The 15,614-nt window shown below is 41.8% G+C and overlaps 1 long non-coding RNA gene across 1 annotated transcript; it reads right to left on the bottom strand.

Annotated features, from left to right (window-relative positions):
- Window positions 1-9,128: 9,128 nt before the first annotated feature.
- Window positions 9,129-14,118, bottom strand: LOC143436232 (uncharacterized). The gene is made up of 3 exons (XR_013106388.1): window positions 13,643-14,118; window positions 13,304-13,454; window positions 9,129-12,499 (listed from the first exon to the last, which is right to left on the bottom strand). It is a non-coding gene; the product is annotated as an uncharacterized LOC143436232 (long non-coding RNA).
- Between the last annotated feature and the right edge of the window lie 1,496 nt (window positions 14,119-15,614).

Consider the following 15,614-nt stretch of genomic DNA (forward strand, 5'->3'; position numbering starts at 1 on the left):
AAGTTTGGTGAAGAAATGATAGTCATTCACCAGATGGTACTGGGGCAATGGTTCATACCTGCTATGATGGTCAGTATTAATTATCACTTTGACAGAATCTAGACTTATCAAGGAGAGAAGCCTTCAGGCACACTCTTGAAGAAGTATCTCCATTGAGGTTAGCCTCCAAGAATGTCTATGAGCAATTACCTTGCTTATGCTTGTTGATGTGGGAACATTAAAATTAATTGCTGGTAGAACAATTCTTTGGTAAGGGGATTCTGTCCTGTATGATATCGGGAAACTGGGCTGAAAACTTGGATGAAATTTTTGTTCTCTGCTTCTGGACCATGGACATGATGTGACCAACAGCTTCAAGCTCCTGCCACCTTGATTTCCTAGGTATGATGTACTGTACTCTTGAACTGCAGGACATGATATACCCTTTCTCCTTAAGTTTCTGTGCTGGGGTATTTTATCCTGGCAACAGAAAAAGAAACTAAGACACCTGCTAAAAAAGACAAACAAGATTTTTGATCAATATTTAATCATGTTTGAGGATTAACTTGGAATTGGTCAAAGATATAAACATAAACCTAAAACTGAAAATCCCAGGAGGAAAATCTCTGTAATCATAGCAAAGATTATGTCAACAAAAGAACAAAATACAATTTAAGGGGGTAGGCTAAAGAAAATATCTTTTCTTCAAAAGATGTTAAGAGACTAAGCAATCCACAGAGTGAGAGGAAGTATTCATAAATCATATATTTGATCAAGTACTTGCATACAGAACATATAAAAACCAGTAAGCTTTACTAATAGGAAAACATCCATTCAATTTTATAAAAATGACCAAAGACCTAATTAGTTTTTTCCATAAAATTATACCAATAACAAAAGCATAAAAAATATGATCAATAAAGATACACACTAGGAAATTACAAATAAAATAAGATATATATATATATAACATGTAATATATAAAATGATATGTGATATAGGATATATGAGATATATGATATATATGATATATTAACATATATATGACATAATTTTACAATGTGCCTCTGGCTAGTCTTGGATTTGCTATGTAGATCAGGCTAGCATCGTCCTCATAGAGATCCAACTACCTCTGCCTCCTTGGTAGAACAAGAAAGTGAGAAAGCGATGTGATATATGTATATGTATATGATGTATATGTATATGTATATGATGTATATATATGTATATGATGTATGTGTATATGTAGGTATATGTATATATTAACATTTAAGTTAATTTAAAATAAAAAAATAAAAACTTAACACATTTACAGTTTTTATGTGTCAGTTACACCCTCATGAAGCTGGAAATGATAAAAATAATAATAATAGAAAAGTAAAGTAGAAATGAATTTAAAACAACCTCCCCTACTTCTCCTGAGTTCTGTTCAGCAGTAATGGCTGCTTTAGATTTTCTCTCTGTAAAATTTCTTCTGAGAAGTGCACCATAACTCTGAGCATGACACTTGTATTTCTCGATATGATATGTAGATTTGTGTGTTCATGTGTGTGTGTGTGGATTGTTTTCAAACCACTATATACTCTTTCCAAATTCTACTCACTGAAATTTTAACACTGTGTTTTGTACTTCTCCTTCATCACCATCAAAAACATTCATGTGTCTCCTTCTACATATCAGACATTATTATTCTACAGCACATATTCTTCTATTTTCAGAATAACTCGGTGAGACACTTACAGTAAAAAACAAGGTATTAGAAAGCACTGTGTCCAAGTTGAAGTTGGAGTAAAATTTCAAATGGACGAATTCTTGCTGTAAGAACTACACTCTCTATAAGCAAGGATGCTCTGCTGCCTCAATACGATGTTTTTATGATTAAAACATTTAAATAATGCACTTAGAACCTTAACTAGCCCTTCTAGTGTAGACATACTGTCTCCTGGGTCCCTTCATGTTTGACTACATTTACTTCTCTCCAATCTTCTGTCCCAGTATACTATGACATTTGTTTTATAACTGCAATTAATTTTAGAGGTATTTTCTATAAATTTACTTTTTACGGTTTTTAAAATGATTCTTCACCACAGCATCCGTAGGGATCTACCTGTCATGTATCAGCAGGCTCACTGAGCCTACAGAGGAGGTGTATCTTTGCCAGGGTCTTCACTATAGTACAAGGATCTGAGGGTTAGGAGGAACCCTATCATAAGGACCTACTATGCCTTTGCCTGTTCACTCATCTCCTGAGTCATTCATTTGCCCGGAAAACCCATGTCCTCCTGAGAGGAGTTCTTCACAGAGCCAACAGCTTCCAGTTCCAGCTTGGACTCGTGTCTCCCAGTGTCTGTCTCAAGGTTGTTGTCCGTAGAGTTTTATTTCAGTACAAAGCTGAGAAAGATGCACTCCTCCCCGGGGCTAGTGTCTTCCTCTTGGATCCGTCTCCGTTTGTCTGGAATAATTCTTTAAGATGGAGTTTGTGGGTGGTCAATGTTCAGAGGTCTTGTATGGAATAAAACACCTCCTTGATTGGTGGCTTGGCTTGGGAGAGAGCCTTGTGCTCTAAACCAGTCAGTTCCCAGAAGACATACTTCCTGCGTATTCCTCCTTGGCTTCTGCCGTTACTGATGCTCCACCCTGTGCCAGTCAGATTCTCACTTTCTGTCCATTAATTGCTCCGAGATTTCAGATTCTCCCCTTTACCCTCACTGTCTGTCACAAGAGCATATCTCCAGTCCCTTTTGTTCATTTATCTGCTTTGCATCATCTGGTCTCTGCTACTGTGAAATCCTGTTTCTTCACGTCTGGAAAGTCGTCTCTTTGTTTCGTCTATTTTCTTGTTCTGAGCATCTTCTGGATGTTAAGACTTTTGGATATTTCCAATATCATTTTTTTCTCTTATCTTTGTTTCCCTCCCCCCTTCCTGGGCTGCCTCTTCAATTTCTAATTTGTACAATTAGCTTTGTGTTCTAAGGAGTCCATTTGGTTTCTAATTGCTCTGTTTCTTGGCAGCCAGTTCTCACTCTGCCAGTGCGCTCCGCTGAAATGTTGTTTGTGAAGGTACTGGATGCAATTACTTCAAAGACAGTTTCTATACCGGAATTACCTATTTGCTCCATGGTTAATGTGTTTTGTTTTTTGGTTTTTGTTTTTCCCCTGAACCTGATCTGATCTTTTCATTCTTATTTTTCCCTCTGACTTTTTTTGTTTTTAATGATCCATGACTTTTGATTCCTACATCAACTGGGAAGGGCCAGCTTGCTCATCACAGCTAACTCCTTTTGTTGTGTATGGGTCTTTCCTTTTCTTACAAGGATACATATCAGCAGCAGCCTTGGCTTCAGATCAGCCAAGTAATAAAGGAACAGGTTGCCCCTGCTCCAACCTCTCTTAGTTTTTTGTTTTGATTTTTGGGGTTTTTTGTTTTGTTTTGTTTTTTGTTTTTTAGGGTTTTTTTTTTTTTTTTTTTCAAAAAATGGGAGGGGTTTTGCTCAGGTGGAATTCACTATGCTATACTCCTCCTCTTGAAGGCTCAAAGGCAAGTGTCTTGCTTCTGCCTGAACATCAGGCACAGGGCACAGGGAAAGAGAGGTTGACTGTGACACACAGCTCTCTCAGTTGAATTCCTTCTAACCCTCCACTTCTCCAAGGTTTGATCCGCCCCCCCCCCCCCCCATCCACTGCCAGGAAAAATAGCCCTGGCCCTTACTGCAGACTTCTCTTGTTAATATGATCTAATATATCAATACAATTTTATGTTTTTTCGCTTTTAAGACATTTGTCTACCCCTCTAGTTCCCCAGTGTCCCTGCTCTGAAAACCCTGTGTCGTCTTTATTACCCTTCATTCTATGAGTCTGGTGTGTGTATATATGTTATATGTTATATATCTGTCCCCTCTAGCAAGTGTAACCACTGTATCTCTGGGCTTCTCTGTGGCTGCTTGCTTATACGTGTGTGTGTGTGTGTGTGTGTGTGTGTGTGTGTGTGTGTCTGTGTGTGTCTGTGTGTGTGTCTGTGTCTGTGTCTATGTGTGTCTGTGTGTTGCATCTCCATTGGGCCACAGAGTCATGTGAACAATTTCTTAATGTTTCTTCTTGTCAGATTTTCAAATACTGAGACTTAGTTTAATATTCTCCTGTCTATTCAGAGTTAAGTATTTTTATGGGGGGGCACTGGAAATTCAGTTCTTTCATTCTAGTAATTTTCTTCTGAATGTCTTCTGACTTTATAAAGGAGTTTGAAGCCATGTTGGATCATGAGAGCCAAGTCCTATGTACCATTTCAGACATCCACAGTTGTTGGGAGCCAACTTTTAGCAGAAAGTGGCTATCAGCCTTGCAGCCATCTTGAGCCATATACCCTGACATGAGACTTGGATTACAATAGCCTACAACAGCTGAGCACACTCTGATAATCTTGGTTTAGATACCTTGGGTGTGTGAGATTAAAGGTGCGTGAAATTAAAGGTGTATAACTTAAGAGTGTGACTTAGAAGTGTAGAGATCAGATTTAAAGACAAGACCTAAGGGCATGATCAAAGGTGTGACCAAAAGGCATGGCTTAGAAGTGAGACATATAAAAGGCAGAGGCAGACGGTAGAGAATGAGACACTTAGAGGAAGAGAGACTGAAGAATAAATGGGATTGAATCACACTCTGTCTGGTCTCCATTCTTCGAGTTCGTCCTCACTCTCTCTCTTGCTGAACCCCGACCTGAGGACCGGAGTGGCAGCTTGGGCCGGGAGGGGCAGCCCGGGCCTCAACATTTTGCTTGGCCCGAGACATTTTTTGGCCGTCTGAACGTGGGGCTAGTGCAGTTCTCAACTCACAGTATGCAGTTACTCTGGCTTCTCAGTCCTGAACAGATAAACATTGTATCTCCTATAGTTGCTATGAGGACTATACATTGATGACATATTTAAAAAGCTTCGAAACTAGGAGAAAGTAGAGTTATGATCCAAGAACTACTGGGACACTGACATAGATGGCTTCTAGTTTGTACACAGTTACATGTATCACCTGAACAAAAGCCAACCGGACCTCTTGGTTGTCTGCCCCTACTGCAGACGTCTCTTGTTAATATGATTTAATATGTCATTCGGTTGACCAGTGACAATGTGCACTAAGGACTAAGTTTGGAATAAATTACTCCTACATTGATAGACGCAAGCATTGGACTGAACTGTGCATGTTTTTCAGCTGTGTAAAAAGCAACTTCAAAGCCTCAACTTGTTTCTCACGAGCAAAATTGAACATTTTTAACAAGCACCTCAGATTGCCATAAAGCCACTGCTAGCTTAAGATTATACACTCCTTAAAAATTACTGATAAATGGGCGAGGCCAAGCATAATAACCTAAGACGGCACAGCTATGCTGACTCCATTAGAGCAGGCAGAGTTTTAAAAATTAAAAGGAAAGAGTATTTGACAAAATTAATGTTATGATCATCACTTATCACAAAGATTTTCCTCTTTTTTTCAGTTTCGTAGAATATTCTCTGCCTCTGGTATCTTAAAAAAGCAGATTTGTGAACAGCATGGAATCTGGCTTTTACAATTCCATGTAGAGAAACTCTCTCAGATGTATTTTTTTAAAAACAGACTTTTGTAGGAATTCAGTATAACTTTTTGGTGTTGACTTACGTATTTGTTTAGGCTGTGTGTATGCGTGTGTCTGTGTGTCTGTGTGTGTCTGTGTCTGTGTGTGTGTGTGTGTGTGTGTGTGTGTGTGTGTGTGTGAATGTGTGTATAGGAATGAAGAAATCTTTACCAACTAATCAGTAATGATTTGATACTATACTGGAAAACCCTGCCCTGTATGTTCTCATGGGTCTTGTGTGGGTGAAAGCTACATGTTCAAACCTGTTACTGTTATTGCACAACCCCCACTCCCAGCCCCGCCCCACCCCAACCGCAGACTTTGGCTAAGAATGGTAGATTCACATTCAGTCCACATGTGTACCAGCTTTTAGATACAAGGTGCCTAGCTACCTTTTCCACTCTCTGGGCAAATGGACTATGTCAGTAACATTTCTGGAATGTTAGCTATGAGGACCCAGAGACAAAACTTCGGCTGGAATTTATGAGGCCATCTCAGGAAAATTACTTCATCATGCCATTCCCATTTTCTCCTGTCAACGAGGAGGTGAAAGACCCCAGTTTCTATAGCCATGTGATGCTTGGCATACGCAAGAGCTAGTGAGCCTTCAGGGTCTCCTGCCTTGACGGGGCTGGATCTGTGTGGGTCTCGAGAGAATCGCATGCTCTTCCCTGGCTAGTTATTCTTACCTCATAAAGTGCCATGCACGTTCACACTTCTTTCTTTTTGCCTAAAACCCGGCCCTGGCTGTCTTTAGTTGCCAGGGACCTCGTATTCCATGTTCAAGGCTCAGTTCCGGCACTGTTTCCTAGGGAAAGCCTTCTATGGTTTTCTGGGGCAGTTAGCTCCACAGAGGTGTAGTTACAATTATAAGAAAATGAGACTGGGAAGTGCCAGAATCTTGCTTAACAGGAACTGTTCAGTTAGGTGAGCCTTCTGAGCCTTTGTCTTTGCCTGTCTGTAAACCACTCAGGTTCCCCTTGCAGGGTTATCCCGAGCAAAGACTACAGTGGGAAGGTCGTGATCTTTAGCAGAGAGGTTGGCACGTGGACAGCCCTTGCTGAGTGCTGTTTTCCAGCCTTCTGCTCCTTCATCGTGTTTTTCAAAAGGCATAATCTTAACTCATAGGTGGATTGACAATGGTCCATACTGTGAAAAGTATTTGGATAACAATCATACAATGTTTCAAATTAAAACCAGGGTTATAAAAATAAAAGAATATTTTAGGGTTTCTTTATTCTCAAAGATCCTTCCTATGGAGTCTAAAATAATTTGCGATCTACTTGAAGTGTGAGTAATGGTAAGGCCAAAGGTCCTGAGGGAAAGGCTACTCTGTGTTACAATGTATCAATTTGACAGAGGTCATTGTTGTATCCTTAGTAATCACTTCGTTTCCTGCAACTACTTTCCAAAACTCTCAGGTAGGCCAGAAGCAATAGTTCACTAACAGAAAAACTTCTTTCAAGGACAATAGTATAACAAAGGTCATAATAATTTGCTCATTTCCTTCAACATTTTGCAAACAGCCATCATCCTCACAGTATCCTCAGTTAAGTCACGAGTTTGAGTTTCTTGGACCACACGCAAAAAAATCTTTCTCCTTATAGCAGAACCACTGATGTGGTGCTGGGTGTGTTGTTCTTGCTGACTGGTTATGAATATGAAGCTAAGGAGTACGGGGTACTGTTGTACAAGCCAGCAGATTTTATGCCTTTCCAAGTGATTTTTATTCCCCACAAGCGACATTACTTTTGGTCAGGTTTCCACTCTGTTCTGAGAGGTTTGGGAATTGTTGACACCTTACTCACTCCCCAAGTATTTATAAACACAGTGATGAAGCTCAAAATCTGGAGTAGAGAGAGCCTGGGTATCAATCCCTTCTTGCATGGCCTTGGCTGGGTTAGTTACATCCTCTGTCTATGGAGTGAATGTGTGTCTTCCTATATCAAAGTTCCCACACCTTGTGATGGGAGTAACACTGGACATCTCTGAGAAAACAGATATGGATACTGTAAGGGCCAAAGTCTTCCCTGGTCCCTCTCCTACCTTCCCCATCACTCCTATTCACTGCCTCTCCCTCTCTTAATTCTCTCAAAGAAGCTTCTCCCTTTCTTTGCAGTATGAAGATGTGGCAAGAAGGTGGGCTGTTTGAAAGCAAGAACTGGAAACCTAATCAGTCCATACCTTGGTCTTGGACTCCCTAGCCTCTGACATAAATGCCCCAGCCATCCATCTTTGGTATAAGTTCAGTCTACGGGATAGTTTCCTTATCTGTAAAATGGCAGTAACAATCATCCCAGCATCAGCAAACTACTGGTGGCGGTGCTCAGAATCTAATTAGTATTTCTAATTGCTAGGAACTTGTAATGTTAAGTCTTATCCCTACAAGGCAAGAGAGGAGCAGAGAGGCTCTCAACAAATATTTAGTAGATGAATAATGCAAAGCCATAAGAGAGCAAGGCCATAAATATGGATTTTGGAACCCAGGTGGTTTCTATGAATGACTGATGTCAGAGAACAAAAATTTAAACATTCTTGTGATTAAGCCCCAGCAACAGACTCATTTGCCCAAAGGCAGAAACCAAAAGGAGTGATGAGCTCACCTCTGCCTGATGTCACAAGAGCCTTGTGCGAAAGGGAGCCAAGGTCTCCTCTGCACAAATGTTCCTTCTGCGACTTGGCTACGGTACGAATTGCTTCCTTTGTTTTTTTAAATAAGCTTATGAACTTTGTTTAATTATTATCCAAATACACTAGATTCCAGTGAGGTCATGTTTGGAAATATACATGCCCGCCTTTAAATGACTCAAACCCAGAGGAAAATCTTATTGCTGCTCATCCAAACTGTGCTCAAAATCAATTTCGCGTGATGTAAAAATGGGCGGGGAAGGGGGGGACATCTTATCTGGATTGTTGTTTTATGTGGCGCTTGTAGATAGTAAGCATACAGCAAATGGCATTTGTGGATGCTTGTCACTAAGACCGATGACAGAGCCAAGCACAATGGAAAAAGTGGTAGTAACACACACAACAACAACAACAACAGTAACCCCTTAGGAACATAATTGCAATGTTTACAACTGATCATAAGGACACGATTATCTGTTTGTGTTTGTTTATCTGCTTGCTTGAGACAGGATCTTGCTGTGTAGCCCATGCTGGTCTTGAACTCAGCAACCTTCTTGTCTTAGCTACCTGAATACTTGGATTGCACACATACACACACACACACACACACACACATACACATGCACACACACACACACACATGCACATGTGCACACACACGCACGCGCACACACACACATGCACATGTGTACACATGCGCACACACACATACACGTGCACACACACATGTGCACACACACGTGCACACCCACCCACACACACACACACACACGCACACACACACAATCATGTCTAGCTTAAGAACATCATTTTCTTGGAATCAAGTTTTAAATACAGGTATTTTGAAGGTCCTTTAAAAGTATGATTCACGAAAGAGGCATTTAAAAAACGCTGTATTTTTTTTTGTCAGAGTAAACGCAAACAGTTGGCTCAGTCAAAACTAGCAGAGAGGGTTAAAGACTTAAAGAGAGCTGGGGGTGTGGGGGCGGGGTTCAGGATCCCCAAACCATGTACTCTCTTGCCTGACTTTCCCAGAGGTGGTGACATAAATACTAGGAACTCTGCATCCTTGGAAAGTTGGTCAGTATCAAGAAAAGCCTTTCCAGTGGTCATCATGGACAACAATGTGTCTTTCTTTATCAACTGATAGAAACTGACTCTGCCAGGAAAGGAAGCCCAGAGAGAAAGGCAAGACCAAGTCTCCAGAGCACATAAGGGAAGCCCGACCTGGTGGCACAAGCAGATAATCCCAGTATTTGGGAGGCTGAGGCAAGGGGGCTGGTTTGAGATTTAGTCCATCTGAGCTATAGCGTCAGTAGCTTACGACAGCATTAGGTACAGAGTGAGATTCTGTCTCAAACAACAGACCTGACATCCCTGAACAAGCCACCTAGTAAGGCATGTCTCAGTTAGGGTTTCCATTGCTATGAAGAGACATCATGACCAAGGCAACTACTGTAAGGACAACATTTAATTGGGACTGGCTTACAGGCTCAGAGGTTATCATCGAGGTGGGAACATGGCAGCATCCAGGCAGACATAGTGCAGGAGGAGCTGAGAGTTCTACGTCTTGATCAGACTGCAGCCTAGAGAGACTGTCTTCCAGGCAGCTAGGAAAAGGGTCTCAAAACCCATCCCCAGAGGAACACAATTCCTCCAGCGAGGTCACAACTACTCCAACAAGGCTACACCTCCTAATAGTGCCATTCCCTGGACCAAGCATATTCCAGTCACCACACGGTGGTGCTTATGTACATGAAGTACACATGTACAAGCAACATATGCACTCACTACACAACACAGCAATACCCTTCTCTTGTTTCAAATGTAATGGCTGCTGTCAAGACTTGGAGGGTAGCTCTATACTCCTTTGATATTCGAGTCTTATATTATCTTGATTTTTTTAGTCTCTTCAAATGGAGAAGTAAGTTTGTGCTTTGCATAGCGTTCCACTTTGTCAATTCAAGTACAAGAAGCTGAAGGAGTTGCGTGTCATGCCCTTTGGCCCCAGTTTCCTCTGTGTGGTCTTGCTCAGGTGGTGGCAGACAGTGTTCAGATTTGGTAACTTACTGCTATCCAAATTAGCTTGTTGTATTTTTTTTTTTTTTTTAAGAAGCAAATGGATCCTCAATATATGCATCTATCCAAAACTTCCCTTTCAAAGTGCCAATATACCGACGTGAAGGCCTAACAGTCGAAAATTTATTTTTCTATTGACGTGTCAAATTAATTACTCCAAATGTTAAGGCTTTTAAAACAGCACCCGTTTATTATCTTAACAGTTCTATAGGTTAAAAGTTTAGCCGGTCTGGTCTCCTTGGGTTTAATGATTAGCCATCCATGGATGGATTGGAAGACACTTCCAACTGTGTTTCTGAAGGTGCTTCTGTGAAAGACATTTAGTATATTGCATGGAGAAGGCTCTCCCTGAATACTGGCAGCTTCATCTGATGGGCTTGGACAAAAAAGAGAAGAGGACAGGACTCTTCTAGATTAGGAGTGTCCTCTGATGCTGCCAACTCCTGGGCAGACTCCACACTCTTCAGCCTTTCAATGCAGGCTCATACCAGCAAATCTGTATGATGCTTCTAGGCCCTTTGCTCAGTCTTTGGAACAATCAATCATTGCTTCCCGATGTTCTGAGGCCTCCATTTTCTTAGATTGAGTGGCTTTTGTGTTTTCTGGCTCTGCAGTAAATACATTGCAATAGTAGACTATGTATCCTCAGACCCTGTAAGTTGATCTAATAACGTCCTAATTATATATGCATTCAGTTGGATCTGTCTCTCCAGGCACCAGTCTGATCACGATGTAGAACTCTCAGCTCCTCCTGCACCATGCCTGCCTGCATGCTGCCATGCTTCCCACCTTGATGACAATGGACTGAACCTCTGAACCTGTAAGCCAGCCCCAATTAAATGTTGTCCTTTATAAGAGTTGCCTTGGTCATGGTGTTTATACACTCGTAGATTGGGACTGAGGTGTCAGCAGACATGCATCCCTTCTGCCCCCTTCTACCTCTATAGACCTTTTATAGGCCAGGATGACCCAGGAAAGCCTCCCCACTCCGTCTGATTCTCAGCATTCATCCTATCTGCCAGTGTACTCTTTCCTTGTGTGCTTTAATCTCAGCTCTGGCTGCCATAATACAACGCCACTGGTACTTCAAATGAGAGAGGTGTGCTTCATCATGGTTCTGCAGGTTGGTTTCTGTGGGGTTTCCCTCCTCTGCAAACAGCAGCCACTGCATTAGCCTCATGGGAGTTTCCTATGCATGCCTATGCTCTGGTGGTCGACCCTTTGCGTGTGAAGATACCAGCCATAAGATGTTAGCACATCAGTCCTTTCAATAGAGGGCCTGTCTCCAAATATGGCCACATCAGGGGTAGAGACTTCAGCAGGAGAGGTTGACGGGTTCAATCTGTAGGATGCATAGCCTACTCATTCCCACAGGTTCTAGAAGCTAAGGACTCAGTAATAAGGTGTCATTAGTAGAACCCCAGTGAATGTTGCTGGGGTCAAATGAGGAACCGATGGGAGACTGACCTTGATGGGGTGACTAGAAAGAGGAAAGACACTGTATGGGACAGTCGCATTCTGCTCCCACCCCCGCCCCAAGTGGTGATAATGCAAGTTTGAACCTCTTCCAAGAGGAGAACAAACTTGCTCTGGCTTAGGCTCAGAGGACAATCAATACGGGCACTTACTCAGAGTAAATGGTAGAAGTGGCCACGGGTGCCAAACCCTCTAGACCACAGGGACAATGGCACTTCTGAAATGAGTCACAGGTGTCCAGAGATTAAGCTGAACACTAATAAGTGGTGTATGCTAAGCAGATCCTGGTCAAGGAGCCCGAGGGTCAAGCACTTTGGGCCGGGTTTAGAATCCGCATTGCAAGATAGCGTGAAGCACGAAAGAGACGAGAAACAAGCCCAGTGTGTTGTCCGTTACAGAGGAGGGTGCCCAGGAAAAGTCTAGAGGGAGGGGAAGTCAGAGGCAGGAAAAGCTTTTATCTTTATATTCCATTCTTATCGTCCGTGAAGGTCACTGGGTTAATCAGCTCATTATTCACCATTCGTGATAGGACACAGAGGAGAGGTCCGGGTCGATTTAAAGGCCTTACTGTTTTCGAGAGGAAAAAAATAACTCAGGGAGTGGGAGACAGATGACCGGGCCAGGCCGAAGGGAGACAGCAAGAATCTGAAACATGAGAACAACTCAGCCGTAGCCTCCGTCTACCTTGTCACCCACCGCTAGGTTCCGCCTGCTGCCAGCCACTCACAAGGCAAGACACTGAAAATGTAAAAGGAAGGAGATTATGATGAAAGGAGATGCTCTTTGTCCTTCTCCTGTCCTGCCAGACACATGAATATGCAGACAAATGTAATAGTAGAGAATTAATCCATTATACTGAGATGAATACGTAATGTTCCTGGCATTAGGTTGGCTCCTAAAGAAAAAAGGGGTGGAGGAGCAATCTGCTTAATTAAACCTTAACTAACAGCTAATATTAGCAATGTCCTGGACACATTCCAGGTATCAAGACTAGAATTCAAGCAATAATTCTTAAATATAAAACTGCAAAGACACCTCTACAACCATCCATTACCGCCTCCCCACCCCCGCCCCCACCCAGGCAGGCATTGCTAATCAATCACAGCATTGTTTCCTACTGAATGCTGGGTAAATAGTAATGAAAGATTCTAGACAGTCACTGCCAAGCATCCAAAGGCTAGCTTTAGGAAGAATATCTATTTACCTTTGCAGCAAATAATATTTCTAATTTTTAACTTCTCCCTGGCCTCATTTCCTCTAAACACACATGATCCTTAGTTATAAACAGGAGTATCTGCAACATGACAGTGATGCTAAGGCGGTAGAAAAGTCAACACCCCCCCCCCCAAAAGATACTATTTACATCTATTATTTATCTATTTCCTCCAATAAGAGTATTCACCCCTGGAAGGAAGGAGAAAGTTTGTAAGACCCAGAAAAGCTAAGGAAACTTACAAGGCTCAGGAAGTACATGGACCTTACCAGATTCATAAAGCCCCTCCTCAATATTACATAAGCAGTAAACAATTGGTAGGAACATACCATTCAATGTCTGCTTCTCCCACTTGGGGTAGCCAGGTCCGTTGCACACTGTACCAGGTTTGATTGGAGGGAGAGAAGTTTATCCCGGGTGCAGGCAGGATCTTGGTCAGCAGTAAGTGCGCCGATAAGGAACATATACACCTGGGAACAGCTTCAGAGAACAGGTTCAGTTTAATAGGGGGACCAAAAGCTATTTAAGCCTTTGTAAAGTAGGGGCTATCGGGGTGAATGTACATCACTGGCCTGGGCCAGGGTGCTGGGAATGACTCATTTGCATGAGGAGGAATTCCAGGTGCTGGAAACGAACATATAAGGGTAAGGGAAGTTTAACCTGCATACCTGCCACGTGATCTCTTCTAATGAGGCAAGAGCTATGTGTGGCAAAACATGCAGGGAGTGGAGTGGGTGGAGCCTGGGGAGGGGTGGAGCTGTTCTCCTCCCGCTGATCTCAGGATGAGATTTCCAGGATTCCGACATGCTTTGACCCTGCTCTTGCTCCAGGCCTGCTTGCTCCCTGGACCCACACTGGCAGAGAAGACTCTCCCATGGAGCGGCCTGTAAGTTAAGCAGGGAGATCCTGGGATTGCAGCTTCTGTAAGTTGTCTCCCTCATGGGTATAGTCTTCCCAGTGATGAAGCTGTCTTCAGGTTAGTCATGCTCTTGTAAGTACCTCTCACTCATGTGTCTGCAAGTAACCCCCCATAAATGCACTGGCTCACCTAGCTAGACTTGTGTATCACTGTTGGTGTTCCAGGTTACAGAATGTGGAGTGAGGACTTGTATAGCTCAGCAGGGTTCAGCAGGACACCAAGAGTGCAGGACAGCATAACTAAAGTCCACACATACTATCTGCTATTACTTTATTGCCTTCTACTTACTTTTATTTGAAATAATGCAATGTGTTACATATATATATATTAATAATTATATATTAATATATATTTATATATAAAATATATTATATATTAATATATTAATATATTTTATATATTATATATATTTTATATATATTAAAATGTAGATACTCGCCGGGTGTGGTGGCGCACGCCTTTAATCCCAGCATTTGGGAGGCAGAAACAGGCAGATTTCTGAGTTCAAGGCCAGCCTGGTCTACAGAGTGAATTCCAGGACAGCCAGGGCTATACAGAGAAACCCTGACTCGAAAAAACAAAAAAACAAAAAAAAAAACCAACCAAACAAACAAAAAATGTAGATACTCATATTCTAATGAGATGGAAGAAAATTAAAACGAAAAACAGATACTATGTTAGTTACCTCTCCTGCTGCTGTGACCAACAACCTCACAAGGAGCTACCTTAAGGGAGGAGTGGTTTATCTTGGGTCAGTCTGAGGGTGCAGCACATCACAACAGGGAGAACATGGGGTCAAGAACACGAGATGGTGGACCATACTGTATGCACAGTCTAGGAGCAGAAATGACTGCTACCACTCAGATTATATTCCCTGTGATTCAGCTCCAGATCTCAGCCCCTAGAATAGTGCCACCTACATAGTAGAGGGGTCTTCTCATTCAAATCAACCCATTCTGCAAACTCCTTTACAGACATAAGTCGGAGGTTTGTTCCCATAGTGGTTCTGAACCTCATCGAGCTGATAGTCAAGGTTAAACATCAGAACTAGTCATCCTAAGGGCATGCCACCCTCTCATCTTTATACTGATGACAGTTGTCTGCCTCCACCTTTGGCAAATTTTGTGTCTTATTTTAGGTGTAGTGTGTGTTATTTGGAGTGGTTTTAAAAAACTTGTTTGCTTCTAATTGCATAAAAATATAATGGAAATATAATTTATTAAGCAATCCCCAGTTTATATATACAAGCTTTTCCCAGTTTTGTTTTGTTTTTTTTTTTCTACTAGATGTGATTATTTCGTATACAAATTGTGTGAACATCATAGATTTCTTCCAATGACACATTCCTGAGGCCAATTGGCAGGCACACTCATCTGCAAATTTTTAAACCTCAAGAGCAAACTGTCAAGGTGCTTTCCAGAAGGTTCTGCTAATTCTACCCTCTGAAGCATCTAATGGGTACACTGCACCACGTGTATTCGGAAACATTGATCATGGCTGTTTTATTGATTACTGATACCGTGCTGATGAAAAAGAAAGCCATGGCTTCAATTTACATGGCTTTGATTCACAAGGAAGGTTCTTGATTGATTTGTTTCTTATGTAACTTTTAAGAACAGGCTTTTGTCTATTTTTTAAAAATTTCTTACTGTTTTTCTTATTGACTCGAAATGCCCTTGCTAGGTTTAATTGCATCCGTGGAACTTGAAGTTATAGAGGCT

Source organism: Arvicanthis niloticus, chromosome 22 (assembly GCF_011762505.2).
Source record: "Arvicanthis niloticus isolate mArvNil1 chromosome 22, mArvNil1.pat.X, whole genome shotgun sequence".
Taxonomy (NCBI): domain Eukaryota; kingdom Metazoa; phylum Chordata; class Mammalia; order Rodentia; family Muridae; genus Arvicanthis; species Arvicanthis niloticus.